Raw genomic sequence first — 20,133 nt, 5'->3', positions numbered from 1 at the left:
AAGGGGTGCAACACGAGGACTTCCCAGGGGGTCACCCATCCTAGTACTACTCTCGCCCAAGCACGCTTAACTGCGGAGTTCTGATGGGATCCGGTGCATTAGTGCTGGTATGATCGCACCCGAAGATTAACCGCGACTTTATTGTTTTAAGCAGTAGACGGGGAAAAAAATGAAATTGAATGGAACAGGATAATCTGGAAATGGTTTAAAAGGGAGAAATTGTCGAAAAGGAGGCGAAGGCGATTGAATGGGCTAAAAATCGGACAGGCTGTCCGGGGAAAAAAAAAAGGGGGGGGGGTGGTGGAAAAAGGGACAAAAGGGGTGCAACACGAGGACTTCCCAGGGGGTCACCCATCCTAGTACTACTCTCGCCCAAGCTCGCTTAACTGCGGAGTTCTGATGGGATCCGGTGCATTAGTGCTGGTATGATCGCACCCGAAGATTAACCGCGACTTTATTGTTTTAAGCAGTAGACGGGGAAAAAAATGAAATTGAATGGAACACGATAATCTGGAAATGGTTTAAAAGGGAGAAATTGTCGAAAAGGAGGCGAAGGCGATTGAATGGGCTAAAAATCGGACAGGCTGTCCGGGGAAAAAAAAAAGGGGGGGGGGGTGGTGGAAAAAGGGACAAAAGGGGTGCAACAGGAGGACTTCCCAGGGGGTCACCCATCCTAGTACTACTCTCGCCCAAGCACGCTTAACTGCGGAGTTCTGATGGGATCCGGTGCATTAGTGGTGGTATGATCGCACCCGAAGATTAACCGCGACTTTATTGTTTTAAGCAGTAGACGGGGAAAAAAATGAAATTGAATGGAACAGGATAATCTGGAAATGGTTTAAAAGGGAGAAATTGTCGAAAAGGAGGCGAAGGCGATTGAATGAGCTAAAAATCGGACAGGCTGTCCGGGGAAAAAAAAAAGGGGGGGGGGTGGTGGAAAAAGGGACAAAACGGGTGCAACACGAGGACTTCCCAGGGGGTCACCCATCCTAGTACTACTCTCGCCCAAGCACGCTTAACTGCGGAGTTCTGATGGGATCCGGTGCATTAGTGCTGGTATGATCGCACCCGAAGATTTACCGCGACTTTATTGTTTTAAGCAGTAGACGGGGAAAAAAATGAAATTGAATGGAACAGGATAATCTGGAAATGGTTTAAAAGGGAGAAATTGTCGAAAAGGAGGCGAAGGCGATTGAATGGGCTAAAAATCGGACAGGCTGTCCGGGGAAAAAAAAAAGGGGGGGGGGGGTGGTGGAAAAAGGGACAAAAGGGGTGCAACACGAGGACTTCCCAGGGGGTCACCCATCCTAGTACTACTCTCGCCCAAGCACGCTTAACTGCGGAGTTCTGATGGGATCCGGTGCATTAGTGCTGGTATGATCGCACCCGAAGATTAACCGCGACTTTATTGTTTTAAGCAGTAGACGTGGAAAAAAATGAAATTGAATGGAACACGATAATCTGGAAATGCTTTAAAAGGGAGAAGTTGTCGAAAAGGAGGCGAAGGCGATTGAATGGGCTAAAAATCGGACAGGCTGTCCGGGGAAAAAAAAAAAGAGGGGGGGGGGGTGGTGGAAAAAGGGACAAAAGGGGTGCAACACGAGGACTTCCCAGGGGGTCACCCATCCTAGTACTACTCTCGCCCAAGCACGCTTACCTGCGGAGTTCTGATGGGATCCGGTGCATTAGTGCTGGTACGATCGCACCCGAAGATTAACCCCGACTTTATTGTTTTAAGCAGTAGACGGGGAAAAAAATGAAATTGAATGGAACAGGATAATCTGGAAATGGTTTAAAAGGGAGAAATTGTCGAAAAGGAGGCGAAGGCGATTGAATGGGCTAAAAATCGGACAGGCTGTCCGGGGAAAAAAAAAAGGGGGGGGGGGTGGTGGAAAAAGGGACAAAAGGGGTGCAACACGAGGACTTCCCAGGGGGTCACCCATCCTAGTACTACTCTCGCCCAAGCACGCTTAACTGCGGAGTTCTGATGGGATCCGGTGCATTAGTGCTGGTATGATCGCACCCGAAGATTAACCGCGACTTTATTGTTTTAAGCAGTAGACGGGGAAAAAAATGAAATTGAATGGAACAGGATAATCTGGAAATGGTTTAAAAGGGAGAAATTGTCGAAAAGGAGGCGAAGACGATTGAATGGGCTAAAAATCGGACAGGCTGTCCGGGGAAAAAAAAAAGGGGGGGGGGGGTGGTGGAAAAAGGGACAAAAGGGGTGCAACACGAGGACTTCCCAGGGGGTCACCCATCCTAGTACTACTCTCGCCCAAGCACGCTTAACTGCGGAGTTCTGATGGGATCCGGTGCATTAGTGCTGGTATGATCGCACCCGAAGATTAACCGCGACTTTATTGTTTTAAGCAGTAGACGGGGAAAAAAATGAAATTGAATGGAACAGGATAATCTGGAAATGGTTTAAAAGGGAGAAATTGTCGAAAAGGAGGCGAAGGCGATTGAATGGGCTAAAAATCGGACAGGCTGTCCGGGGAAAAAAAAAAAGGGGGGGGGTGGTGGAAAAAGGGACAAAAGGGGTGCAACACGAGGACTTCCCAGGGGGTCACCCATCCTAGTACTACTCTCGCCCAAGCACGCTTAACTGCGGAGTTCTGATGGGATCCGGTGCATTAGTGCTGGTATGATCGCACCCGAAGATTAACCGCGACTTTATTGTTTTAAGCAGTAGACGGGGAAAAAAATGAAATTGAATGGAACAGGATAATCTGGAAATGGTTTAAAAGGGAGAAATTGTCGAAAAGGAGGCGAAGGCGATTGAATGGGCTAAAAATCGGACAGGCTGTCCGGGGAAAAAAAAAAGGGGGGGGGGGGTGGTGGAAAAAGGGACAAAAGGGGTGCAACACGAGGACTTCCCAGGGGGTCACCCATCCTAGTACTACTCTCGCCCAAGCACGCTTAACTGCGGAGTTCTGATGGGATCCGGTGCATTAGTGCTGGTATGATCGCACCCGAAGATTAACCGCGACTTTATTGTTTTAAGCAGTAGACGGGGAAAAAAATGAAATTGAATGGAACAGGATAATCTGGAAATGGTTTAAAAGGGAGAAATTGTCGAAAAGGAGGCGAAGGCGATTGAATGGGCTAAAAATCGGACAGGCTGTCCGGGGAAAAAAAAAAGGGGGGGGGGGTGGTGGAAAAAGGGACAAAAGGGGTGCAACACGAGGACTTCCCAGGGGGTCACCCATCCTAGTACTACTGTCGCCCAAGCACGCTTAACTGCGGAGTTCTGATGGGATCCGGTGCATTAGTGCTGGTATGATCGCACCCGAAGATTAACCGCGACTTTATTGTTTTAAGCAGTAGACGGGGAAAAAAATGAAATTGAATGGAACAGGATAATCTGGAAATGGTTTAAAAGGGAGAAATAGTCGAAAAGGAGGCGAAGGCGATTGAATGGGCTAAAAATCGGACAGGCTGTCCGGGGAAAAAAAAAAAGGGGGGGGTGGTGGAAAAAGGGACAAAAGGGGTGCAACACGAGGACTTCCCAGGGGGTCACCCATCCTAGTACTACTCTCGCCCAAGCACGCTTAACTGCGGAGTTCTGATGGGATCCGGTGCATTAGTGCTGGTATGATCGCACCCGAAGATTAACCGCGACTTTATTGTTTTAAGCAGTAGACGGGGAAAAAAATGAAATTGAATGGAACAGGATAATCTGGAAATGGTTTAAAAGGGAGAAATTGTCGAAAAGGAGGCGAAGGCGATTGAATGGGCTAAAAATCGGACAGGCTGTCCGGGGAAAAAAAAAAGGGGGGGGGGGTGGTGGAAAAAGGGACAAAAGGGGTGCAACGCGAGGACTTCCCAGGGGGTCACCCATCCTAGTACTACTCTCGCCCAAGCACGCTTAACTGCGGAGTTCTGATGGGATCCGGTGCATTAGTGCTGGTATGATCGCACCCGAAGATTAACCGCGACTTTATTGTTTTAAGCAGTAGACGGGGAAAAAAATGAAATTGAATGGAACAGGATAATCTGGAAATGGTTTAAAAGGGAGAAATTGTCGAAAAGGAGGCGAAGGCGATTGAATGGGCTAAAAATCGGACAGGCTGTCCGGGGAAAAAAAAAAGGGGGGGGGTGGTGGAAAAAGGGACAAAAGGGGTGCAACACGAGGACTTCCCAGGGGGTCACCCATCCTAGTACTACTCTCGCCCAAGCACGCTTAACTGCGGAGTTCTGATGGGATCCGGTGCATTAGTGCTGGTATGATCGCACCCGAAGATTAACCGCGACTTTATTGTTTTAAGCAGTAGACGGGGAAAAAAATGAAATTGAATGGAACAGGATAATCTGGAAATGGTTTAAAAGGGAGAAATCGTCGAAAAGGAGGCGAAGGCGATTGAATGGGCTAAAAATCGGACAGGCTGTCCGGGGAAAAAAAAAAGGGGGGGGGGTGGTGGAAAAAGGGACAAAAGGGGTGCAACACGAGGACTTCCCAGGGGGTCACCCATCCTAGTACTACTCTCGCCCAAGCACGCTTAACTGCAGAGTTCTGATGGGATCCGGTGCATTAGTGCTGGTATGATCGCACCCGAAGATTAACCGCGACTTTATTGTTTTAAGCAGTAGACGGGGAAAAAAATGAAATTGAATGGAACAGGATAATCTGGAAATGGTTTAAAAGGGAGAAATTGTCGAAAAGGAGGCGAAGGCGATTGAATGGGCTAAAAATCGGACAGGCTGTCCGGGGAAAAAAAAAAGGGGGGGGGGGGTGGTGGAAAAAGGGACAAAAGGGGTGCAACACGAGGACTTCCCAGGGGGTCACCCATCCTAGTACTACTCTCGCCCAAGCACGCTTAACTGCGGAGTTCTGATGGGATCCGGTGCATTAGTGCTGGTATGATCGCACCCGAAGATTAACCGCGACTTTATTGTTTTAAGCAGTAGACGGGGAAAAAATGAAATTGAATGGAACTGGATAATCTGGAAATGGTTTAAAAGGGAGAAATCGTCGAAAAGGAGGCGAAGGCGATTGAATGGGCTAAAAATCGGACAGGCTGTCCGGGGAAAAAAAAAAGCGGGGGGGGGGGGTGGTGGAAAAAGGGACAAAAGGGGTGCAACACGAGGACTTCCCAGGGGGTCACCCATCCTAGTACTACTCTCGCCCAAGCACGCTTAACTGCGGAGTTCTGATGGGATCCGGTGCATTAGTGCTGGTATGATCGCACCCGAAGATTAACCGCGACTTTATTGTTTTAAGCAGTAGACGGGGAAAAAAATGAAATTGAATGGAACAGGATAATCTGGAAATGGTTTAAAAGGGAGAAATTGTCGAAAAGGAGGCGAAGGCGATTGAATGGGCTAAAAATCGGACCGGCTGTCCGGGGAAAAAAAAAAGGGGGGGGTGGTGGAAAAAGGGACAAAAGGGGTGCAACACGAGGACTTCCCAGGGGGTCACCCATCCTAGTACTACTCTCGCCCAAGCACGCTTAACTGCGGAGTTCTGATGGGATCCGGTGCATTAGTGCTGGTATGATCGCACCCGAAGATTAACCGCGACTTTATTGTTTTAAGCAGTAGACGGGGAAAAAAATGAAATTGAATGGAACAGGATAATCTGGAAATGGTTTAAAAGGGAGAAATTGTCGAAAAGGAGGCGAAGGCGATTGAATGGGCTAAAAATCGGACAGGCTGTCCGGGGAAAAAAAAAAGGGGGGGGTGGTGGAAAAAGGGACAAAAGGGGTGCAACACGAGGACTTCCCAGGGGGTCACCCATCCTAGTACTACTCTCGCCCAAGCACGCTTAACTGCGGAGTTCTGATGGGATCCGGTGCATTAGTGCTGGTATGATCGCACCCGAAGATTAACCGCGACTTTATTGTTTTAAGCAGTAGACGGGGAAAAAAATGAAATTGAATGGAACAGGATAATCTGGAAATGGTTTAAAAGGGAGAAATTGTCGAAAAGGAGGCGAAGGCGATTGAATGGGCTAAAAATCGGACAGGCTGTCCGGGGAAAAAAAAAGGGGGGGGGTGGTGGAAAAAGGGACAAAAGGGGTGCAACACGAGGACTTCCCAGGGGGTCACCCATCCTAGTACTACTCTCGCCCAAGCACGCTTAACTGCGGATTTCCGATGGGATCCGGTGCATTTGTGCTGGTATGATCGCACCCGAAGATTAACCGCGACTTTATTGTTTTAAGCAGTAGACGGGGAAAAAAATGAAATTGAATGGAACAGGATAATCTGGAAATGGTTTAAAAGGGAGAAATTGTCGAAAAGGAGGCGAAGGCGATTGAATGGGCTAAAAATCGGACAGGCTGTCCGGGGAAAAAAAAAAGGGGGGGGTGGTGGAAAAAGGGACAAAAGGGGTGCAACACGAGGACTTCCCAGGGGGTCACCCATCCTAGTACTACTCTCGCCCAAGCACGCTTAACTGCGGAGTTCTGATGGGATCCGGTGCATTAGTGCTGGTATGATCGCACCCGAAGATTAACCGCGACTTTATTGTTTTAAGCAGTAGACGGGGAAAAAAATGAAATTGAATGGAACAGGATAATCTGGAAATGGTTTAAAAGGGAGAAATTGTCGAAAAGGAGGCGAAGGCGATTGAATGGGCTAAAAATCGGACAGGCTGTCCGGGGAAAAAAAAAAGGGGGGGGGGGTGGTGGAAAAAGGAACAAAAGGGGTGCAACACGAGGACTTCCCAGGGGGTCACCCATCCTAGTACTACTCTCGCCCAAGCACGCTTAACTGCGGAGTTCTGATGGGATCCGGTGCATTAGTGCTGGTATGATCGCACCCGAAGATTAACCGCGACTTTATTGTTTTAAGCAGTAGACGGGGAAAAAAATGAAATTGAATGGAACAGGATAATCTGGAAATGGTTTAAAAGGGAGAAATTGTCGAAAAGGAGGCGAAGGCGATTGAATGGGCTAAAAATCGGACAGGCTGTCCGGGGAAAAAAAAAAAGGGGGGGGGGGTGGTGGAAAAAGGGACAAAAGGGGTGCAACACGAGGACTTCCCAGGGGGTCACCCATCCTAGTACTACTCTCGCCCAAGCACGCTTAACTGCGGAGTTCTGATGGGATCCGGTGCATTAGTGCTGGTATGATCGCACCCGAAGATTAACCGCGACTTTATTGTTTTAAGCAGTAGACGGGGAAAAAAATGAAATTGAATGGAACAGGATAATCTGGAAATGGTTTAAAAGGGAGAAATTGTCGAAAAGGAGGCGAAGGCGATTGAATGGGCTAAAAATCGGACAGGCTGTCCGGGGAAAAAAAAAAGGGGGGGGGTGGTGGAAAAAGGGACAAAAGGGGTGCAACACGAGGACTTCCCAGGGGGTCACCCATCCTAGTACTACTCTCGCCCAAGCACGCTTAACTGCGGAGTTCTGATGGGATCCGGTGCATTAGTGCTGGTATGATCGCACCCGAAGATTAACCGCGACTTTATTGTTTTAAGCAGTAGACGGGGAAAAAAATGAAATTGAATGGAACAGGATAATCTGGAAATGGTTTAAAAGGGAGAAATTGTCGAAAAGGAGGCGAAGGCGATTGAATGGGCTAAAAATCGGACAGGCTGTCCGGGGAAAAAAAAAAGGGGGGGGGGGTGGTGGAAAAAGGGACAAAAGGGGTGCAACACGAGGACTTCCCAGGGGGTCACCCATCCTAGTACTACTTTCGCCCAAGCACGCTTAACTGCGGAGTTCTGATGGGATCCGGTGCATTAGTGCTGGTATGATCGCACCCGAAGATTAACCGCGACTTTATTGTTTTAAGCAGTAGACGGGGAAAAAAATGAAATTGAATGGAACAGGATAATCTGGAAATGGTTTAAAAGGGAGAAATTGTCGAAAAGGAGGCGAAGGCGATTGAATAGGCTAAAAATCGGACAGGCTGTCCGGGGAAAAAAAAAAGGGGGGGGGGGTGGTGGAAAAAGGGACAAAAGGGGTGCAACACGAGGACTTCCCAGGGGGTCACCCATCCTAGTACTACTCTCGCCCAAGCACGCTTAACTGCGGAGTTCTGATGGGATCCGGTGCATTAGTGCTGGTATGATCGCACCCGAAGATTAACCGCGACTTTATTGTTTTAAGCAGTAGACGGGGAAAAAAATGAAATTGAATGGAACAGGATAATCTGGAAATGGTTTAAAAGGGAGAAATTGTCGAAAAGGAGGCGAAGGCGATTGAATGGGCTAAAAATCGGACAGGCTGTCCGGGGAAAAAAAAAAGGGGGGGGTGGTGGAAAAAGGGACAAAAGGGGTGCAACACGAGGACTTCCCAGGGGGTCACCCATCCTAGTACTACTCTCGCCCAAGCACGCTTAACTGCGGAGTTCTGATTGGATCCGGTGCATTAGTGCTGGTATGATCGCACCCGAAGATTAACCGCGACTTTATTGTTTTAAGCAGTAGACGGGGAAAAAAATGAAATTGAATGGAACAGGATAATCTGGAAATGGTTTAAAAGGGAGAAATTGTCGAAAAGGAGGCGAAGGCGATTGAATGGGCTAAAAATCGGACAGGCTGTCCGGGGAAAAAAAAAAGGGGGGGGGGTGGTGGAAAAAGGGACAAAAGGGGTGCAACACGAGGACTTCCCAGGGGGTCACCCATCCTAGTACTACTCTCGCCCAAGCACGCTTAACTGCGGAGTTCTGATGGGATCCGGTGCATTAGTGCTGGTATGATCGCACCCGAAGATTAACCGCGACTTTATTGTTTTAAGCAGTAGACGGGGAAAAAAATGAAATTGAATGGAACAGGATAATCTGGAAATGGTTTAAAAGGGAGAAATTGTCGAAAAGGAGGCGAAGGCGATTGAATGGGCTAAAAATCGGACAGGCTGTCCGGGGAAAAAAAAAAGGGGGGGGGTGGTGGAAAAAGGAACAAAAGGGGTGCAAGACGAGGACTTCCCAGGGGGTCACCCATCCTAGTACTACTCTCGCCCAAGCACGCTTAACTGCGGAGTTCTGATGGGATCCGGTGCATTAGTGCTGGTATGATCGCACCCGAAGATTAACCGCGACTTTATTGTTTTAAGCAGTAGACGGGGAAAAAAATGAAATTGAATGGAACAGGATAATCTGGAAATGGTTTAAAAGGGAGAAATTGTCGAAAAGGAGGCGAAGGCGATTGAATGGGCTAAAAATCGGACAGGCTGTCCGGGGAAAAAAAAAAGGGGGGGGGTGGTGGAAAAAGGGACAAAAGGGGTGCAACACGAGGACTTCCCAGGGGGTCACCCATCCTAGTACTACTCTCGCCCAAGCACGCTTAACTGCGGAGTTCTGATGGGATCCGGTGCATTAGTGCTGGTATGATCGCACCCGAAGATTAACCGCGACTTTATTGTTTTAAGCAGTAGACGGGGAAAAAAATGAAATTGAATGGAACAGGATAATCTGGAAATGGTTTAAAAGGGAGAAATTGTCGAAAAGGAGGCGAAGGCGATTGAATGGGCTATAAATCGGATAGGCTGTCCGGGGAAAAAAAAAAGGGGGGGGGGTGGTGGAAAAAGGGACAAAAGGGGTGCAACACGAGGACTTCCCAGGGGGTCACCCATCCTAGTACTACTCTCGCCCAAGCACGCTTAACTGCGGAGTTCTGATGGGATCCGGTGCATTAGTGCTGGTATGATCGCACCCGAAGATTAACCGCGACTTTATTGTTTTAAGCAGTAGACGGGGAAAAAAATGAAATTGAATGGAACAGGATAATCTGGAAATGGTTTAAAAGGGAGAAATTGTCGAAAAGAAGGCGAAGGCGATTGAATGGGCTAAAAATCGGACAGGCTGTCCGGGGAAAAAAAAAAGGGGGGGGGGGTGGTGGAAAAAGGGACAAAAGGGTGCAACACGAGGACTTCCCAGGGGGTCACCCATCCTAGTACTACTCTCGCCCAAGCACGCTTAACTGCGGAGTTCTGATGGGATCCGGTGCATTAGTGCTGGTATGATCGCACCCGAAGATTAACCGCGACTTTATTGTTTTAAGCAGTAGACGGGGAAAAAAATGAAATTGAATGGAACAGGATAATCTGGAAATGGTTTAAAAGGGAGAAATTGTCGAAAAGGAGGCGAAGGCGATTGAATAGGCTAAAAATCGGACAGGCTGTCCGGGGAAAAAAAAAAGGGGGGGGGTGGTGGAAAAAGGGACAAAAGGGGTGCAACACGAGGACTTCCCAGGGGGTCACCCATCCTAGTACTACTCTCGCCCAAGCACGCTTAACTGCGGAGTTCTGATGGGATCCGGTGCATTAGTGCTGGTATGATCGCACCCGAAGATTAACCGCGACTTTATTGTTTTAAGCAGTAGACGGGGAAAAAAATGAAATTGAATGGAACAGGATAATCTGGAAATGGTTTAAAAGGGAGAAATTGTCGAAAAGGAGGCGAAGGCGATTGAATGGGCTAAAAATCGGACAGGCTGTCCGGGGAAAAAAAAAAGGGGGGGGGGTGGTGGAAAAAGGGACAAAAGGGGTGCAACACGAGGACTTCCCAGGGGGTCACCCATCCTAGTACTACTCTCGCCCAAGCACGCTTAACTGCGGAGTTCTGATGGGATCCGGTGCATTAGTGCTGGTATGATCGCACCCGAAGATTAACCGCGACTTTATTGTTTTAAGCAGTAGACGGGGAAAAAAATGAAATTGAATGGAACAGGATAATCTGGAAATGGTTTAAAAGGGAGAAATTGTCGAAAAGGAGGCGAAGGCGATTGAATGGGCTAAAAATCGGACAGGCTGTCCGGGGAAAAAAAAAAGGGGGGGGGGGTGGTGGAAAAAGGGACAAAAGGGGTGCAACACGAGGACTTCCCAGGGGGTCACCCATCCTAGTACTACTCTCGCCCAAGCACGCTTAACTGCGGAGTTCTGATGGGATCCGGTGCATTAGTGCTGGTATGATCGCACCCGAAGATTAACCGCGACTTTATTGTTTTAAGCAGTAGACGGGGAAAAAAATGAAATTGAATGGAACAGGATAATCTGGAAATGGTTTAAAAGGGAGAAATTGTCGAAAAGGAGGCGAAGGCGATTGAATGGGCTAAAAATCGGACAGGCTGTCCGGGGAAAAAAAAAGGGGGGGGGGGTGGTGGAAAAAGGGACAAAAGGGGTGCAACACGAGGACTTCCCAGGGGGTCACCCATCCTAGTACTACTCTCGCCCAAGCACGCTTAACTGCGGAGTTCTGATGGGATCCGGTGCATTAGTGCTGGTATGATCGCACCCGAAGATTAACCGCGACTTTATTGTTTTAAGCAGTAGACGGGGAAAAAAATGAAATTGAATGGAACAGGATAATCTGGAAATGGTTTAAAAGGGAGAAATTGTCGAAAAGGAGGCGAAGGCGATTGAATGGGCCAAAAATCGGACAGGCTGTCCGGGGAAAAAAAAAAGGGGGGGGGGGTGGTGGAAAAAGGGACAAAATGGGTGCAACACGAGGACTTCCCAGGGGGTCACCCATCCTAGTACTACTCTCGCCCAAGCACGCTTAACTGCGGAGTTCTGATGGGATCCGGTGCATTAGTGCTGGTATGATCGCACCCGAAGATTAACCGCGACTTTATTGTTTTAAGCAGTAGACGGGGAAAAAAATGAAATTGAATGGAACAGGATAATCTGGAAATGGTTTAAAAGGGAGAAATTGTCGAAAAGGAGGCGAAGGCGATTGAATGGGCTAAAAATCGGACAGGCTGTCCGGGGAAAAAAAAAGGGGGGGGGGTGGTGGAAAAAGGGACAAAAGGGGTGCAACACGAGGACTTCGCAGGGGGTCACCCATCCTAGTACTACTCTCGCCCAAGCACGCTTAACTGCGGAGTTCTGATGGGACCCGGTGCATTAGTGCTGGTATGATCGCACCCGAAGATTAACCGCGACTTTATTGTTTTAAGCAGTAGACGGGGAAAAAAATGAAATTGAATGGAACAGGATAATCTGGAAATGGTTTAAAAGGGAGAAATTGTCGAAAAGGAGGCGAAGGCGATTGAATGGGCTAAAAATCGGACAGGCTGTCCGGGGAAAAAAAAAAGGGGGGGGGGGTGGTGGAAAAAGGGACAAAAGGGGTGCAACACGAGGACTTCCCAGGGGGTCACCCATCCTAGTACTACTCTCGCCCAAGCACGCTTCACTGCGGAGTTCTGATGGGATCCGGTGCATTAGTGCTGGTATGATCGCACCCGAAGATTAACCGCGACTTTATTGTTTTAAGCAGTAGACGGGGAAAAAAATGAAATTGAATGGAACAGGATAATCTGGAAATGGTTTAAAAGGGAGAAATTGTCGAAAAGGAGGCGAAGGCGATTGAATGGGCTAAAAATCGGACAGGTTGTCCGGGGAAAAAAAAAAGGGAGGGGGGGGGGGTGGTGGAAAAAGGGACAAAAGGGGTGCAACACGAGGACTTCCCAGGGGGTCACCCATCCTAGTACTACTCTCGCCCAAGCACGCTTAACTGCGGAGTTCTGATGGGATCCGGTGCATTAGTGCTGGTATGATCGCACCCGAAGATTAACCGCGACTTTATTGTTTTAAGCAGTAGACGGGGAAAAAAATGAAATTGAATGGAACAGGATAATCTGGAAATGGTTTAAAAGGGAGAAATTGTCGAAAAGGAGGCGAAGGCGATTGAATGGGCTAAAAATTGGACAGGCTGTCCGGGGAAAAAAAAAAGGGGGAGGTGGTGGAAAAAGGGACAAAAGGGGTGCAACACGAGGACTTCCCAGGGGGTCACCCATCCTAGTACTACTCTCGCCCAAGCACGCTTAACTGCGGAGTTCTGATGGGATCCGGTGCATTAGTGCTGGTATGATCGCACCCAAAGATTAACCGCGACTTTATTGTTTTAAGCAGTAGACGGGGAAAAAAATGAAATTGAATGGAACAGGATAATATGGAAATGGTTTAAAAGGGAGAAATTGTCGAAAAGGAGGCGAAGGCGATTGAATGGGCTAAAAATCGGACAGGCTGTCCGGGGAAAAAAAAAAGGGGGGGGGGTGGTGGAAAAAGGGACAAAAGGGGTGCAACACGAGGACTTCCCAGGGGGTCACCCATCCTAGTACTACTCTCGCCCAAGCACGCTTAACTGCGGAGTTCTGATGGGATCCGGTGCATTAGTGCTGGTATGATCGCACCCGAAGATTAACCGCGACTTTATTGTTTTAAGCAGTAGACGGGGAAAAAAATGAAATTGAATGGAACAGGATAATCTGGAAATGGTTTAAAAGGGAGAAATTGTCGAAAAGGAGGCGAAGGCGATTGAATGGGCTAAAAATCGGACAGGCTGTCCGGGGAAAAAAAAAGAGGGGGGGGGTGGTGGAAAAAGGGACAAAAGGGGTGCAACACGAGGACTTCCCAGGGGGTCACCCATCCTAGTACTACTCTCGCCCAAGCACGCTTAACTGCGGAGTTCTGATGGGATCCGGTGCATTAGTGCTGGTATGATCGCACCCGAAGATTAACTGCGACTTTATTGTTTTAAGCAGTAGACGGGGAAAAAAATGAAATTGAATGGAACAGGATAATCTGGAAATGGTTTAAAAGGGAGAAATTGTCGAAAAGGAGGCGAAGGCGATTGAATGGGCTAAAAATCGGACAGGCTGTCCGGGGAAAAAAAAAACGGGGGGGTGGTGGAAAAAGGGACAAAAGGGGTGCAACACGAGGACTTCCCAGGGGGTCACCCATCCTAGTACTACTCTCGCCCAAGCACGCTTAACTGCGGAGTTCTGATGGGATCCGGTGCATTAGTGCTGGTATGATCGCACCCGAAGATTAACCGCGACTTTATTGTTTTAAGCAGTAGACGGGGAAAAAAATGAAATTGAATGGAACAGGATAATCTGGAAATGGTTTAAAAGGGAGAAATTGTCGAAAAGGAGGCGAAGGCGATTGAATGGGCTAAAAATCGGACAGGCTGTCCGGGGAAAAAAAAAGGGGGGGGGGGTGGAGGAAAAAGGGACAAAAGGGGTGCAACACGAGGACTTCCCAGGGGGTCACCCATCCTAGTACTACTCTCGCCCAAGCACGCTTAACTGCGGAGTTCTGATGGGATCCGGTGCATTAGTGCTGGTATGATCGCACCCGAAGATTAACCATGACTTTATTGTTTTAAGCAGTAGACGGGGAAAAAAATGAAATTGAATGGAACAGGATAATCTGGAAATGGTTTAAAAGGGAGAAATTGTCGAAAAGGAGGCGAAGGCGATTGAATGGGCTAAAAATCGGACAGGCTGTCCGGGGAAAAAAAAAGGGGGGGGGGGTGGTGGAAAAAGGGACAAAAGGGGTGCAACACGAGGACATCCCAGGGGGTCACCCATCCTAGTACTACTCTCGCCCAAGCACGCATAACTGCGGAGTTCTGATGGGATCCGGTGCATTAGTGCTGGTATGATCGCACCCGAAAATTAACCGCGACTTTATTGTTTTAAGCAGTAGACGGGGAAAAAAATGAAATTGAATGGAACAGGATAATCTGGAAATGGTTTAAAAGGGAGAAATTGTCGAAAAAGAGGCGAAGGCGATTGAATGGGCTAAAAATCGGACAGGCTGTCCGGGGAAAAAAAAAAGGGGGGGTGGTGGAAAAAGGGACAAAAGGGGTGCAACACGAGGACTTCCCAGGGGGTCACCCATCCTAGTACTACTCTCGCCCAAGCACGCTTAACTGCGGAGTTCTGATGGGATCCGGTGCATTAGTGCTGGTATGATCGCACCCGAAGATTAACCGCGACTTTATTGTTTTAAGCAGTAGACGGGGAAAAAAATGAAATTGAATGGAACAGGATAATTTGGAAATGGTTTAAAAGGGAGAAATTGTCGAAAAGGAGGCGAAGGCGATTGAATGGGCTAAAAATCGGACAGGCTGTCCGGGGAAAAAAAAAAGGGGGGGGGGGGTGGTGGAAAAAGGGACAAAAGGGGTGCAACACGAGGACTTCCCAGGGGGTCACCCATCCTAGTACTACTCTCGCCCAAGCACGCTTAGCTGCGGAGTTCTGATGGGATCCGGTGCATTAGTGCTGGTATGATCGCACCCGAAGATTAACCGCGACTTTATTGTTTTAAGCAGTAGACGGGGAAAAAAATGAAATTGAATGGAACAGGATAATCTAGAAATGGTTTAAAAGGGAGAAATTGTCGAAAAGGAGGCGAAGGCGATTGAATGGGCTAAAAATCGGACAGGCTGTCCGGGGAAAAAAAAAAGGGGGGGGGGGTGGTGGAAAAAGGGACAAAAGGGGTGCAACACGAGGACTTCCCAGGGGGTCACCCATCCTAGTACTACTCTCGCCCAAGCACGCTTAACTGCGGAGTTCTGATGGGATCCGGTGCATTAGTGCTGGTATGATCGCACCCGAAGATTAACCGCGACTTTATTGTTTTATGCAGTAGACGGGGAAAAAAATGAAATTGAATGGAACAGGATAATCTGGAAATGGTTTAAAAGGGAGAAATTGTCGAAAAGGAGGCGAAGGCGATTGAATGGGCTAAAAATCGGACAGGCTGTCCGGGGAAAAAAAAAAGGGGGGGGGTGGTGGAAAAAGGGACAAAAGGGGTGCAACACGAGGACTTCCCAGGGGGTCACCCATCCTAGTACTACTCTCGCCCAAGCACGCTTAACTGCGGAGTTCTGATGGGATCCGGTGCATTAGTGCTGGTATGATCGCACCCGAAGATTAACCGCGACTTTATTGTTTTAAGCAGTAGACGGGGAAAAAAATGAAATTGAATGGAACAGGATAATCTGGAAATGGTTTAAAAGGGAGAAATTGTCGAAAAGGAGGCGAAGGCGATTGAATGGGCTAAAAATCGGACAGGCTGTCCGGGGAAAAAAAAAAGGGGGGGGGGGTGGTGGAAAAAGGGACAAAAGGGGTGCAACACGAGGACTTCCCAGGGGGTCACCAATCCTAGCACTACTCTCGCCCAAGCACGCTTAACTGCGGAGTTCTGATGGGATCCGGTGCATTAGTGCTGGTATGATCGCACCCGAAGATTAACCGCGACTTTATTGTTTTAAGCAGTAGACGGGGAAAAAAATGAAATTGAATGGAACAGGATAATCTGGAAATGGTTTAAAAGGGAGAAATTGTCGAAAAGGAGGCGAAGGCGATTGAATGGGCCAAAAATCGGACAGGCTGTCCGGGGAAAAAAAAAGGGGGGGGGTGGTGGAAAAAGGGACAAAATGGGTGCAACACGAGGACTTCCCAGGGGGTCACCCATCCTAGTACTACTCTCGCCCAAGCACGCTTAACTGCGGAGTTCTGATGGGATCCGGTGCATTAGTGCTGGTATGATCGCACCCGAAGATTAACCGCGACTTTATTGTTTTAAGCAGTAGACGGGGAAAAAAATGAAATTGAATGGAACAGGATAATCTGGAAATGGTTTAAAAGGGAGAAATTGTCGAAAAGGAGGCGAAGGCGATTGAATGGGCTAAAAATCGGACAGGCTGTCCGGGGAAAAAAAAGGGGGGGGGGGGTGGTGGAAAAAGGGACAAAAGGGGTGCAACACGAGGACTTCGCAGGGGGTCACCCATCCTAGTACTACTCTCGCCCAAGCACGCTTAACTGCGGAGTTCTGATGGGATCCGGTGCATTAGTGCTGGTATGATCGCACCCGAAGATTAACCGCGACTTTATTGTTTTAAGCAGTAGACGGGGAAAAAAATGAAATTGAATGGAACAGGATAATCTGGAAATGGTTTAAAAGGGAGAAATTGTCGAAAAGGAGGCGAAGGCGATTGAATGGGCTAAAAATCGGACAGGCTGTCCGGGGAAAAAAAAAAGGGGGGGGGGGTGGTGGAAAAAGGGACAAAAGGGGTGCAACACGAGGACTTCCCAGGGGGTCACCCATCCTAGTACTACTCTCGCCCAAGCACGCTTAACTGCGGAGTTCTGATGGGATCCGGTGCATTAGTGCTGGTATGATCGCACCCGAAGATTAACCGCGACTTTATTGTTTTAAGCGGTAGACGGGGAAAAAAATGAAATTGAATGGAACAGGATAATCTGGAAATGGTTTAAAAGGGAGAAATTGTCGAAAAGGAGGCGAAGGCGATTGAATGGGCTAAAAATCGGACAGGCTGTCCGGGGAAAAAAAAAAGGGGGGGGTGGTGGAAAAAGGGACAAAAGGGGTGCAACACAGGACTTCCCAGGGGGTCACCCATCCTAGTACTACTCTCGCCCAAGCACGCTTAACTGCGGAGTTCTGATGGGATCCGGTGCATTAGTGCTGGTATGATCGCACCCGAAGATTAACCGCGACTTTATTGTTTTAAGCAGTAGACGGGGAAAAAAATGAAATTGAATGGAACAGGATAATCTGGAAATGGTTTAAAAGGGAGAAATTGTCGAAAAGGAGGCGAAGGCGATTGAATGGGCTAAAAATCGGACAGGCTGTCCGGGGAAAAAAAAAAGGGGGGGGTGGTGGAAAAAGGGACAAAAGGGGTGCAACACGAGGACTTCCCAGGGGGTCACCCATCCTAGTACTACTCTCGCCCAAGCACGCTTAACTGCGGAGTTCTGATGGGATCCGGTGCATTAGTGCTGGTATGATCGCACCCGAAGATTAACCGCGACTTTATTGTTTTAAGCAGTAGACGGGGAAAAAAATGAAATTGAATGGAACAGGATAATCTGGAAATGGTTTAAAAGGGAGAAATTGTCGAAAAGGAGGCGAAGGTGATTGAATGGGCTAAAAATCGGACAGGCTGTCCGGGGAAAAAAAAAAGGGGGGGGGGGTGGTGGAAAAAGGGACAAAAGGGGTGCAACACGAGGACTTCCCAGGGGGTCACCCATCCTAGTACTACTCTCGCCCAAGCACGCTTAACTGCGGAGTTCTGATGGGATCCGGTGCATTAGTGCTGGTATGATCGCACCCGAAGATTAACCGCGACTTTATTGTTTTAAGCAGTAGACGGGGAAAAAAATGAAATTGAATGGAACAGGATAATCTGGAAATGGTTTAAAAGGGAGAAATTGTCGAAAAGGAGGCGAAGGCGATTGAATGGGCTAAAAATCGGACAGGCTGTCCGGGGAAAAAAAAAAAAGGGGGGGGTGGTGGAAAAAGGGACAAAAGGGGTGCAACACGAGGACTTCCCAGGGGGTCACCCATCCTAGTACTACTCTCGCCCAAGCACGCTTAACTGCGGAGTTCTGATGGGATCCGGTGCATTAGTGCTGGTATGATCGCACCCGAAGATTAACCGCGACTTTATTGTTTTAAGCAGTAGACGGGGAAAAAAATGAAATTGAATGGAACAGGATAATCTGGAAATGGTTTAAAAGGGAGAAATTGTCGAAAAGGAGGCGAAGACGATTGAATGGGCTAAAAATCGGACAGGCTGTCCGGGGAAAAAAAAAAAAGGGGGGGGGGTGGTGGAAAAAGGGACAAAAGGGGTGCAACACGAGGACTTCCCAGGGGGTCACCCATCCTAGTACTACTCTCGCCCAAGCACGCTTAACTGCGGAGTTCTGATGGGATCCGGTGCATTAGTGCTGGTATGATCGCACCCGAAGATTAACCGCGACTTTATTGTTTTAAGCAGTAGACGGGGAAAAAAATGAAATTGAATGGAACAGGATAATCTGGAAATGGTTTAAAAGGGAGAAATTGTCGAAAAGGAGGCGAAGGCGATTGAATGGGCTAAAAATCGGACAGGCTGTCTGGGGAAAAAAAAAAGGGGGGGGGGTGGTGGAAAAAGGGACAAAAGGGGTGCAACACGAGGACTTCCCAGGGGGTCACCCATCCTAGTACTACTCTCGCCCAAGCACGCTTAACTGCGGAGTTCTGATGGGATCCGGTGCATTAGTGCTGGTATGATCGCACCCGAAAATTAACCGCGACTTTATTGTTTTAAGCAGTAGACGGGGAAAAAAATGAAATTGAATGGAACAGGATAATCTGGAAATGGTTTAAAAGGGAGAAATTGTCGAAAAGGAGGCGAAGGCGATTGAATGGGCTAAAAATCGGACAGGCTGTCCGGGGAAAAAAAAAAGGGGGGGGTGGTGGAAAAAGGGACAAAAGGGGTGCAACACGAGGACTTCCCAGGGGGTCACCCATCCTAGTACTACTCTCGCCCAAGCACGCTTAACTGCGGAGTTCTGATGGGATCCGGTGCATTAGTGCTGGTATGATCGCACCCGAAGATTAACCGCGACTTTATTGTTTTAAGCAGTAGACGGGGAAAAAAATGAAATTGAACGGAACAGGATAATCTGGAAATGGTTTAAAAGGGAGAAATTGTCGAAAAGGAGGCGAAGGCGATTGAATGGGCTAAAAATCGGACAGGCTGTCCGGGGAAAAAAAAAAGGGGGGGGTGGTGGAAAAAGGGACAAAAGGGGTGCAACACGAGGACTTCCCAGGGGGTCACCCATCCTAGTACTACTCTCGCCCAAGCACGCTTAACTGCGGAGTTCTGATGGGATCCGGTGCATTAGTGCTGGTATGATCGCACCCGAAGATTAACCGCGACTTTATTGTTTTAAGCAGTAGACGGGGAAAAAAATGAAATTGAATGGAACAGGATAATCTGGAAATGGTTTAAAAGGGAGAAATTGTCGAAAAGGAGGCGAAGGCGATTGAATGGGCTAAAAATCGGACAGGCTGTCCGGGGAAAAAAAAAAGGGGGGGGGGGTGGTGGAAAAAGGGACAAAAGGGGTGCAACACGAGGACTTCCCAGGGGGTCACCCATCCTAGTACTACTCTCGCCCAAGCACGCTTAACTGCGGAGTTCTGATGGGATCCGGTGCATTAGTGCTGGTATGATCGCACCCGAAGATTAACCGCGACTTTATTGTTTTAAGCAGTAGACGGGGAAAAAAATGAAATTGAATGGAACAGGATAATCTGGAAATGGTTTAAAAGGGAGAAATTGTCGAAAAGGAGGCGAAGGCGATTGAATGGGCTAAAAATCGGACAGGCTGTCCGGGGAAAAAAAAAAGGGGGGGGGGTGGTGGAAAAAGGGACAAAAGGGGTGCAACACGAGGACTTCCCAGGGGGTCACCCATCCTAGTACTACTCTCGCCCAAGCACGCTTAACTGCGGAGTTCTGATGGGATCCGGTGCATTAGTGCTGGTATGATCGCACCCGAAGATTAACCGCGACTTTATTGTTTTAAGCAGTAGACGGGGAAAAAAATGAAATTGAATGGAACAGGATAATCTGGAAATGGTTTAAAAGGGAGAAAT

At 48.3% G+C, this 20,133-nt stretch overlaps 64 non-coding genes across 64 annotated transcripts; all 64 read right to left on the bottom strand.

The window, feature by feature from the left end:
• Nucleotides 1-2: 2 nt before the first annotated feature.
• Nucleotides 3-121, bottom strand: LOC145808546 (5S ribosomal RNA). Its single transcript, XR_014352009.1, has one exon. It is a non-coding gene; the product is annotated as a 5S ribosomal RNA (ribosomal RNA).
• A 197-nt stretch (nt 122-318) lies between these two features.
• On the bottom strand, nt 319-437 carry LOC145809812 (5S ribosomal RNA). Its single transcript, XR_014353379.1, has one exon. It is a non-coding gene; the product is annotated as a 5S ribosomal RNA (ribosomal RNA).
• Nucleotides 438-635: 198 nt separating this feature from the next.
• LOC145811358 (5S ribosomal RNA) lies at nt 636-754 on the bottom strand. Its single transcript, XR_014354901.1, has one exon. It is a non-coding gene; the product is annotated as a 5S ribosomal RNA (ribosomal RNA).
• Nucleotides 755-951: 197 nt separating this feature from the next.
• Nucleotides 952-1,070, bottom strand: LOC145809250 (5S ribosomal RNA). The gene has a single exon (XR_014352760.1). It is a non-coding gene; the product is annotated as a 5S ribosomal RNA (ribosomal RNA).
• A 199-nt stretch (nt 1,071-1,269) lies between these two features.
• LOC145808545 (5S ribosomal RNA) lies at nt 1,270-1,388 on the bottom strand. Its single transcript, XR_014352008.1, has one exon. It is a non-coding gene; the product is annotated as a 5S ribosomal RNA (ribosomal RNA).
• A 201-nt stretch (nt 1,389-1,589) lies between these two features.
• LOC145810334 (5S ribosomal RNA) lies at nt 1,590-1,708 on the bottom strand. The gene has a single exon (XR_014353909.1). It is a non-coding gene; the product is annotated as a 5S ribosomal RNA (ribosomal RNA).
• A 198-nt stretch (nt 1,709-1,906) lies between these two features.
• Nucleotides 1,907-2,025, bottom strand: LOC145808544 (5S ribosomal RNA). The gene has a single exon (XR_014352007.1). It is a non-coding gene; the product is annotated as a 5S ribosomal RNA (ribosomal RNA).
• Nucleotides 2,026-2,224: 199 nt separating this feature from the next.
• LOC145808543 (5S ribosomal RNA) lies at nt 2,225-2,343 on the bottom strand. Its single transcript, XR_014352006.1, has one exon. It is a non-coding gene; the product is annotated as a 5S ribosomal RNA (ribosomal RNA).
• Nucleotides 2,344-2,540: 197 nt separating this feature from the next.
• LOC145808542 (5S ribosomal RNA) lies at nt 2,541-2,659 on the bottom strand. Its single transcript, XR_014352005.1, has one exon. It is a non-coding gene; the product is annotated as a 5S ribosomal RNA (ribosomal RNA).
• Nucleotides 2,660-2,858: 199 nt separating this feature from the next.
• LOC145808541 (5S ribosomal RNA) lies at nt 2,859-2,977 on the bottom strand. Its single transcript, XR_014352004.1, has one exon. It is a non-coding gene; the product is annotated as a 5S ribosomal RNA (ribosomal RNA).
• Nucleotides 2,978-3,175: 198 nt separating this feature from the next.
• Nucleotides 3,176-3,294, bottom strand: LOC145810407 (5S ribosomal RNA). Its single transcript, XR_014353976.1, has one exon. It is a non-coding gene; the product is annotated as a 5S ribosomal RNA (ribosomal RNA).
• A 196-nt stretch (nt 3,295-3,490) lies between these two features.
• LOC145808539 (5S ribosomal RNA) lies at nt 3,491-3,609 on the bottom strand. The gene has a single exon (XR_014352002.1). It is a non-coding gene; the product is annotated as a 5S ribosomal RNA (ribosomal RNA).
• Nucleotides 3,610-3,807: 198 nt separating this feature from the next.
• Nucleotides 3,808-3,926, bottom strand: LOC145809289 (5S ribosomal RNA). Its single transcript, XR_014352807.1, has one exon. It is a non-coding gene; the product is annotated as a 5S ribosomal RNA (ribosomal RNA).
• A 196-nt stretch (nt 3,927-4,122) lies between these two features.
• LOC145808538 (5S ribosomal RNA) lies at nt 4,123-4,241 on the bottom strand. Its single transcript, XR_014352001.1, has one exon. It is a non-coding gene; the product is annotated as a 5S ribosomal RNA (ribosomal RNA).
• A 197-nt stretch (nt 4,242-4,438) lies between these two features.
• On the bottom strand, nt 4,439-4,557 carry LOC145809383 (5S ribosomal RNA). The gene has a single exon (XR_014352920.1). It is a non-coding gene; the product is annotated as a 5S ribosomal RNA (ribosomal RNA).
• Nucleotides 4,558-4,756: 199 nt separating this feature from the next.
• LOC145808537 (5S ribosomal RNA) lies at nt 4,757-4,875 on the bottom strand. Its single transcript, XR_014352000.1, has one exon. It is a non-coding gene; the product is annotated as a 5S ribosomal RNA (ribosomal RNA).
• A 200-nt stretch (nt 4,876-5,075) lies between these two features.
• Nucleotides 5,076-5,194, bottom strand: LOC145808536 (5S ribosomal RNA). Its single transcript, XR_014351999.1, has one exon. It is a non-coding gene; the product is annotated as a 5S ribosomal RNA (ribosomal RNA).
• A 195-nt stretch (nt 5,195-5,389) lies between these two features.
• LOC145808535 (5S ribosomal RNA) lies at nt 5,390-5,508 on the bottom strand. Its single transcript, XR_014351998.1, has one exon. It is a non-coding gene; the product is annotated as a 5S ribosomal RNA (ribosomal RNA).
• Nucleotides 5,509-5,703: 195 nt separating this feature from the next.
• Nucleotides 5,704-5,822, bottom strand: LOC145808534 (5S ribosomal RNA). Its single transcript, XR_014351997.1, has one exon. It is a non-coding gene; the product is annotated as a 5S ribosomal RNA (ribosomal RNA).
• Nucleotides 5,823-6,017: 195 nt separating this feature from the next.
• Nucleotides 6,018-6,136, bottom strand: LOC145810636 (5S ribosomal RNA). The gene has a single exon (XR_014354197.1). It is a non-coding gene; the product is annotated as a 5S ribosomal RNA (ribosomal RNA).
• A 195-nt stretch (nt 6,137-6,331) lies between these two features.
• On the bottom strand, nt 6,332-6,450 carry LOC145808533 (5S ribosomal RNA). The gene has a single exon (XR_014351996.1). It is a non-coding gene; the product is annotated as a 5S ribosomal RNA (ribosomal RNA).
• Nucleotides 6,451-6,648: 198 nt separating this feature from the next.
• Nucleotides 6,649-6,767, bottom strand: LOC145808532 (5S ribosomal RNA). The gene has a single exon (XR_014351995.1). It is a non-coding gene; the product is annotated as a 5S ribosomal RNA (ribosomal RNA).
• A 199-nt stretch (nt 6,768-6,966) lies between these two features.
• On the bottom strand, nt 6,967-7,085 carry LOC145808531 (5S ribosomal RNA). The gene has a single exon (XR_014351994.1). It is a non-coding gene; the product is annotated as a 5S ribosomal RNA (ribosomal RNA).
• A 196-nt stretch (nt 7,086-7,281) lies between these two features.
• Nucleotides 7,282-7,400, bottom strand: LOC145808530 (5S ribosomal RNA). The gene has a single exon (XR_014351993.1). It is a non-coding gene; the product is annotated as a 5S ribosomal RNA (ribosomal RNA).
• Nucleotides 7,401-7,598: 198 nt separating this feature from the next.
• Nucleotides 7,599-7,717, bottom strand: LOC145809796 (5S ribosomal RNA). Its single transcript, XR_014353362.1, has one exon. It is a non-coding gene; the product is annotated as a 5S ribosomal RNA (ribosomal RNA).
• Nucleotides 7,718-7,915: 198 nt separating this feature from the next.
• On the bottom strand, nt 7,916-8,034 carry LOC145808528 (5S ribosomal RNA). The gene has a single exon (XR_014351991.1). It is a non-coding gene; the product is annotated as a 5S ribosomal RNA (ribosomal RNA).
• Nucleotides 8,035-8,229: 195 nt separating this feature from the next.
• On the bottom strand, nt 8,230-8,348 carry LOC145809984 (5S ribosomal RNA). Its single transcript, XR_014353551.1, has one exon. It is a non-coding gene; the product is annotated as a 5S ribosomal RNA (ribosomal RNA).
• Nucleotides 8,349-8,545: 197 nt separating this feature from the next.
• LOC145808527 (5S ribosomal RNA) lies at nt 8,546-8,664 on the bottom strand. The gene has a single exon (XR_014351990.1). It is a non-coding gene; the product is annotated as a 5S ribosomal RNA (ribosomal RNA).
• A 196-nt stretch (nt 8,665-8,860) lies between these two features.
• LOC145809663 (5S ribosomal RNA) lies at nt 8,861-8,979 on the bottom strand. The gene has a single exon (XR_014353225.1). It is a non-coding gene; the product is annotated as a 5S ribosomal RNA (ribosomal RNA).
• A 196-nt stretch (nt 8,980-9,175) lies between these two features.
• On the bottom strand, nt 9,176-9,294 carry LOC145808526 (5S ribosomal RNA). The gene has a single exon (XR_014351989.1). It is a non-coding gene; the product is annotated as a 5S ribosomal RNA (ribosomal RNA).
• Nucleotides 9,295-9,491: 197 nt separating this feature from the next.
• LOC145808525 (5S ribosomal RNA) lies at nt 9,492-9,610 on the bottom strand. Its single transcript, XR_014351988.1, has one exon. It is a non-coding gene; the product is annotated as a 5S ribosomal RNA (ribosomal RNA).
• Nucleotides 9,611-9,807: 197 nt separating this feature from the next.
• Nucleotides 9,808-9,926, bottom strand: LOC145809000 (5S ribosomal RNA). The gene has a single exon (XR_014352496.1). It is a non-coding gene; the product is annotated as a 5S ribosomal RNA (ribosomal RNA).
• A 196-nt stretch (nt 9,927-10,122) lies between these two features.
• On the bottom strand, nt 10,123-10,241 carry LOC145808524 (5S ribosomal RNA). The gene has a single exon (XR_014351987.1). It is a non-coding gene; the product is annotated as a 5S ribosomal RNA (ribosomal RNA).
• A 197-nt stretch (nt 10,242-10,438) lies between these two features.
• Nucleotides 10,439-10,557, bottom strand: LOC145808523 (5S ribosomal RNA). The gene has a single exon (XR_014351986.1). It is a non-coding gene; the product is annotated as a 5S ribosomal RNA (ribosomal RNA).
• A 198-nt stretch (nt 10,558-10,755) lies between these two features.
• LOC145808522 (5S ribosomal RNA) lies at nt 10,756-10,874 on the bottom strand. The gene has a single exon (XR_014351985.1). It is a non-coding gene; the product is annotated as a 5S ribosomal RNA (ribosomal RNA).
• Nucleotides 10,875-11,071: 197 nt separating this feature from the next.
• Nucleotides 11,072-11,190, bottom strand: LOC145808521 (5S ribosomal RNA). Its single transcript, XR_014351984.1, has one exon. It is a non-coding gene; the product is annotated as a 5S ribosomal RNA (ribosomal RNA).
• Nucleotides 11,191-11,388: 198 nt separating this feature from the next.
• On the bottom strand, nt 11,389-11,507 carry LOC145809106 (5S ribosomal RNA). The gene has a single exon (XR_014352600.1). It is a non-coding gene; the product is annotated as a 5S ribosomal RNA (ribosomal RNA).
• A 196-nt stretch (nt 11,508-11,703) lies between these two features.
• LOC145810079 (5S ribosomal RNA) lies at nt 11,704-11,822 on the bottom strand. Its single transcript, XR_014353645.1, has one exon. It is a non-coding gene; the product is annotated as a 5S ribosomal RNA (ribosomal RNA).
• Nucleotides 11,823-12,020: 198 nt separating this feature from the next.
• Nucleotides 12,021-12,139, bottom strand: LOC145809258 (5S ribosomal RNA). Its single transcript, XR_014352769.1, has one exon. It is a non-coding gene; the product is annotated as a 5S ribosomal RNA (ribosomal RNA).
• Nucleotides 12,140-12,341: 202 nt separating this feature from the next.
• Nucleotides 12,342-12,460, bottom strand: LOC145808520 (5S ribosomal RNA). Its single transcript, XR_014351983.1, has one exon. It is a non-coding gene; the product is annotated as a 5S ribosomal RNA (ribosomal RNA).
• A 195-nt stretch (nt 12,461-12,655) lies between these two features.
• On the bottom strand, nt 12,656-12,774 carry LOC145808519 (5S ribosomal RNA). Its single transcript, XR_014351982.1, has one exon. It is a non-coding gene; the product is annotated as a 5S ribosomal RNA (ribosomal RNA).
• Nucleotides 12,775-12,971: 197 nt separating this feature from the next.
• LOC145808517 (5S ribosomal RNA) lies at nt 12,972-13,090 on the bottom strand. The gene has a single exon (XR_014351980.1). It is a non-coding gene; the product is annotated as a 5S ribosomal RNA (ribosomal RNA).
• Nucleotides 13,091-13,287: 197 nt separating this feature from the next.
• Nucleotides 13,288-13,406, bottom strand: LOC145808516 (5S ribosomal RNA). The gene has a single exon (XR_014351979.1). It is a non-coding gene; the product is annotated as a 5S ribosomal RNA (ribosomal RNA).
• A 195-nt stretch (nt 13,407-13,601) lies between these two features.
• Nucleotides 13,602-13,720, bottom strand: LOC145808515 (5S ribosomal RNA). The gene has a single exon (XR_014351978.1). It is a non-coding gene; the product is annotated as a 5S ribosomal RNA (ribosomal RNA).
• A 197-nt stretch (nt 13,721-13,917) lies between these two features.
• LOC145808514 (5S ribosomal RNA) lies at nt 13,918-14,036 on the bottom strand. The gene has a single exon (XR_014351977.1). It is a non-coding gene; the product is annotated as a 5S ribosomal RNA (ribosomal RNA).
• Nucleotides 14,037-14,233: 197 nt separating this feature from the next.
• LOC145811056 (5S ribosomal RNA) lies at nt 14,234-14,352 on the bottom strand. Its single transcript, XR_014354607.1, has one exon. It is a non-coding gene; the product is annotated as a 5S ribosomal RNA (ribosomal RNA).
• A 194-nt stretch (nt 14,353-14,546) lies between these two features.
• Nucleotides 14,547-14,665, bottom strand: LOC145808513 (5S ribosomal RNA). The gene has a single exon (XR_014351976.1). It is a non-coding gene; the product is annotated as a 5S ribosomal RNA (ribosomal RNA).
• Nucleotides 14,666-14,864: 199 nt separating this feature from the next.
• LOC145809077 (5S ribosomal RNA) lies at nt 14,865-14,983 on the bottom strand. Its single transcript, XR_014352571.1, has one exon. It is a non-coding gene; the product is annotated as a 5S ribosomal RNA (ribosomal RNA).
• Nucleotides 14,984-15,181: 198 nt separating this feature from the next.
• Nucleotides 15,182-15,300, bottom strand: LOC145808511 (5S ribosomal RNA). The gene has a single exon (XR_014351974.1). It is a non-coding gene; the product is annotated as a 5S ribosomal RNA (ribosomal RNA).
• Nucleotides 15,301-15,496: 196 nt separating this feature from the next.
• LOC145808510 (5S ribosomal RNA) lies at nt 15,497-15,615 on the bottom strand. Its single transcript, XR_014351973.1, has one exon. It is a non-coding gene; the product is annotated as a 5S ribosomal RNA (ribosomal RNA).
• A 198-nt stretch (nt 15,616-15,813) lies between these two features.
• Nucleotides 15,814-15,932, bottom strand: LOC145811078 (5S ribosomal RNA). Its single transcript, XR_014354630.1, has one exon. It is a non-coding gene; the product is annotated as a 5S ribosomal RNA (ribosomal RNA).
• A 195-nt stretch (nt 15,933-16,127) lies between these two features.
• On the bottom strand, nt 16,128-16,246 carry LOC145809104 (5S ribosomal RNA). The gene has a single exon (XR_014352598.1). It is a non-coding gene; the product is annotated as a 5S ribosomal RNA (ribosomal RNA).
• Nucleotides 16,247-16,443: 197 nt separating this feature from the next.
• Nucleotides 16,444-16,562, bottom strand: LOC145809317 (5S ribosomal RNA). The gene has a single exon (XR_014352841.1). It is a non-coding gene; the product is annotated as a 5S ribosomal RNA (ribosomal RNA).
• A 198-nt stretch (nt 16,563-16,760) lies between these two features.
• LOC145808509 (5S ribosomal RNA) lies at nt 16,761-16,879 on the bottom strand. Its single transcript, XR_014351972.1, has one exon. It is a non-coding gene; the product is annotated as a 5S ribosomal RNA (ribosomal RNA).
• A 195-nt stretch (nt 16,880-17,074) lies between these two features.
• Nucleotides 17,075-17,192, bottom strand: LOC145809909 (5S ribosomal RNA). The gene has a single exon (XR_014353476.1). It is a non-coding gene; the product is annotated as a 5S ribosomal RNA (ribosomal RNA).
• A 195-nt stretch (nt 17,193-17,387) lies between these two features.
• LOC145808508 (5S ribosomal RNA) lies at nt 17,388-17,506 on the bottom strand. The gene has a single exon (XR_014351971.1). It is a non-coding gene; the product is annotated as a 5S ribosomal RNA (ribosomal RNA).
• A 198-nt stretch (nt 17,507-17,704) lies between these two features.
• LOC145808507 (5S ribosomal RNA) lies at nt 17,705-17,823 on the bottom strand. Its single transcript, XR_014351970.1, has one exon. It is a non-coding gene; the product is annotated as a 5S ribosomal RNA (ribosomal RNA).
• Nucleotides 17,824-18,020: 197 nt separating this feature from the next.
• LOC145808505 (5S ribosomal RNA) lies at nt 18,021-18,139 on the bottom strand. Its single transcript, XR_014351968.1, has one exon. It is a non-coding gene; the product is annotated as a 5S ribosomal RNA (ribosomal RNA).
• Nucleotides 18,140-18,338: 199 nt separating this feature from the next.
• LOC145808504 (5S ribosomal RNA) lies at nt 18,339-18,457 on the bottom strand. The gene has a single exon (XR_014351967.1). It is a non-coding gene; the product is annotated as a 5S ribosomal RNA (ribosomal RNA).
• Nucleotides 18,458-18,654: 197 nt separating this feature from the next.
• Nucleotides 18,655-18,773, bottom strand: LOC145808503 (5S ribosomal RNA). The gene has a single exon (XR_014351966.1). It is a non-coding gene; the product is annotated as a 5S ribosomal RNA (ribosomal RNA).
• Nucleotides 18,774-18,968: 195 nt separating this feature from the next.
• On the bottom strand, nt 18,969-19,087 carry LOC145808502 (5S ribosomal RNA). Its single transcript, XR_014351965.1, has one exon. It is a non-coding gene; the product is annotated as a 5S ribosomal RNA (ribosomal RNA).
• Nucleotides 19,088-19,282: 195 nt separating this feature from the next.
• On the bottom strand, nt 19,283-19,401 carry LOC145808501 (5S ribosomal RNA). Its single transcript, XR_014351964.1, has one exon. It is a non-coding gene; the product is annotated as a 5S ribosomal RNA (ribosomal RNA).
• A 198-nt stretch (nt 19,402-19,599) lies between these two features.
• On the bottom strand, nt 19,600-19,718 carry LOC145808500 (5S ribosomal RNA). The gene has a single exon (XR_014351963.1). It is a non-coding gene; the product is annotated as a 5S ribosomal RNA (ribosomal RNA).
• A 197-nt stretch (nt 19,719-19,915) lies between these two features.
• Nucleotides 19,916-20,034, bottom strand: LOC145808499 (5S ribosomal RNA). The gene has a single exon (XR_014351962.1). It is a non-coding gene; the product is annotated as a 5S ribosomal RNA (ribosomal RNA).
• Nucleotides 20,035-20,133: the final 99 nt, after the last annotated feature.

The sequence above is a fragment of the Camellia sinensis genome, chromosome 14 (genome assembly GCF_055761805.1).
Source record: "Camellia sinensis isolate YWXY chromosome 14, ASM5576180v1, whole genome shotgun sequence".
Taxonomy (NCBI): Eukaryota; Viridiplantae; Streptophyta; class Magnoliopsida; order Ericales; family Theaceae; genus Camellia; species Camellia sinensis.
This window is presented reverse-complemented; position numbering and strand designations above follow the sequence as displayed.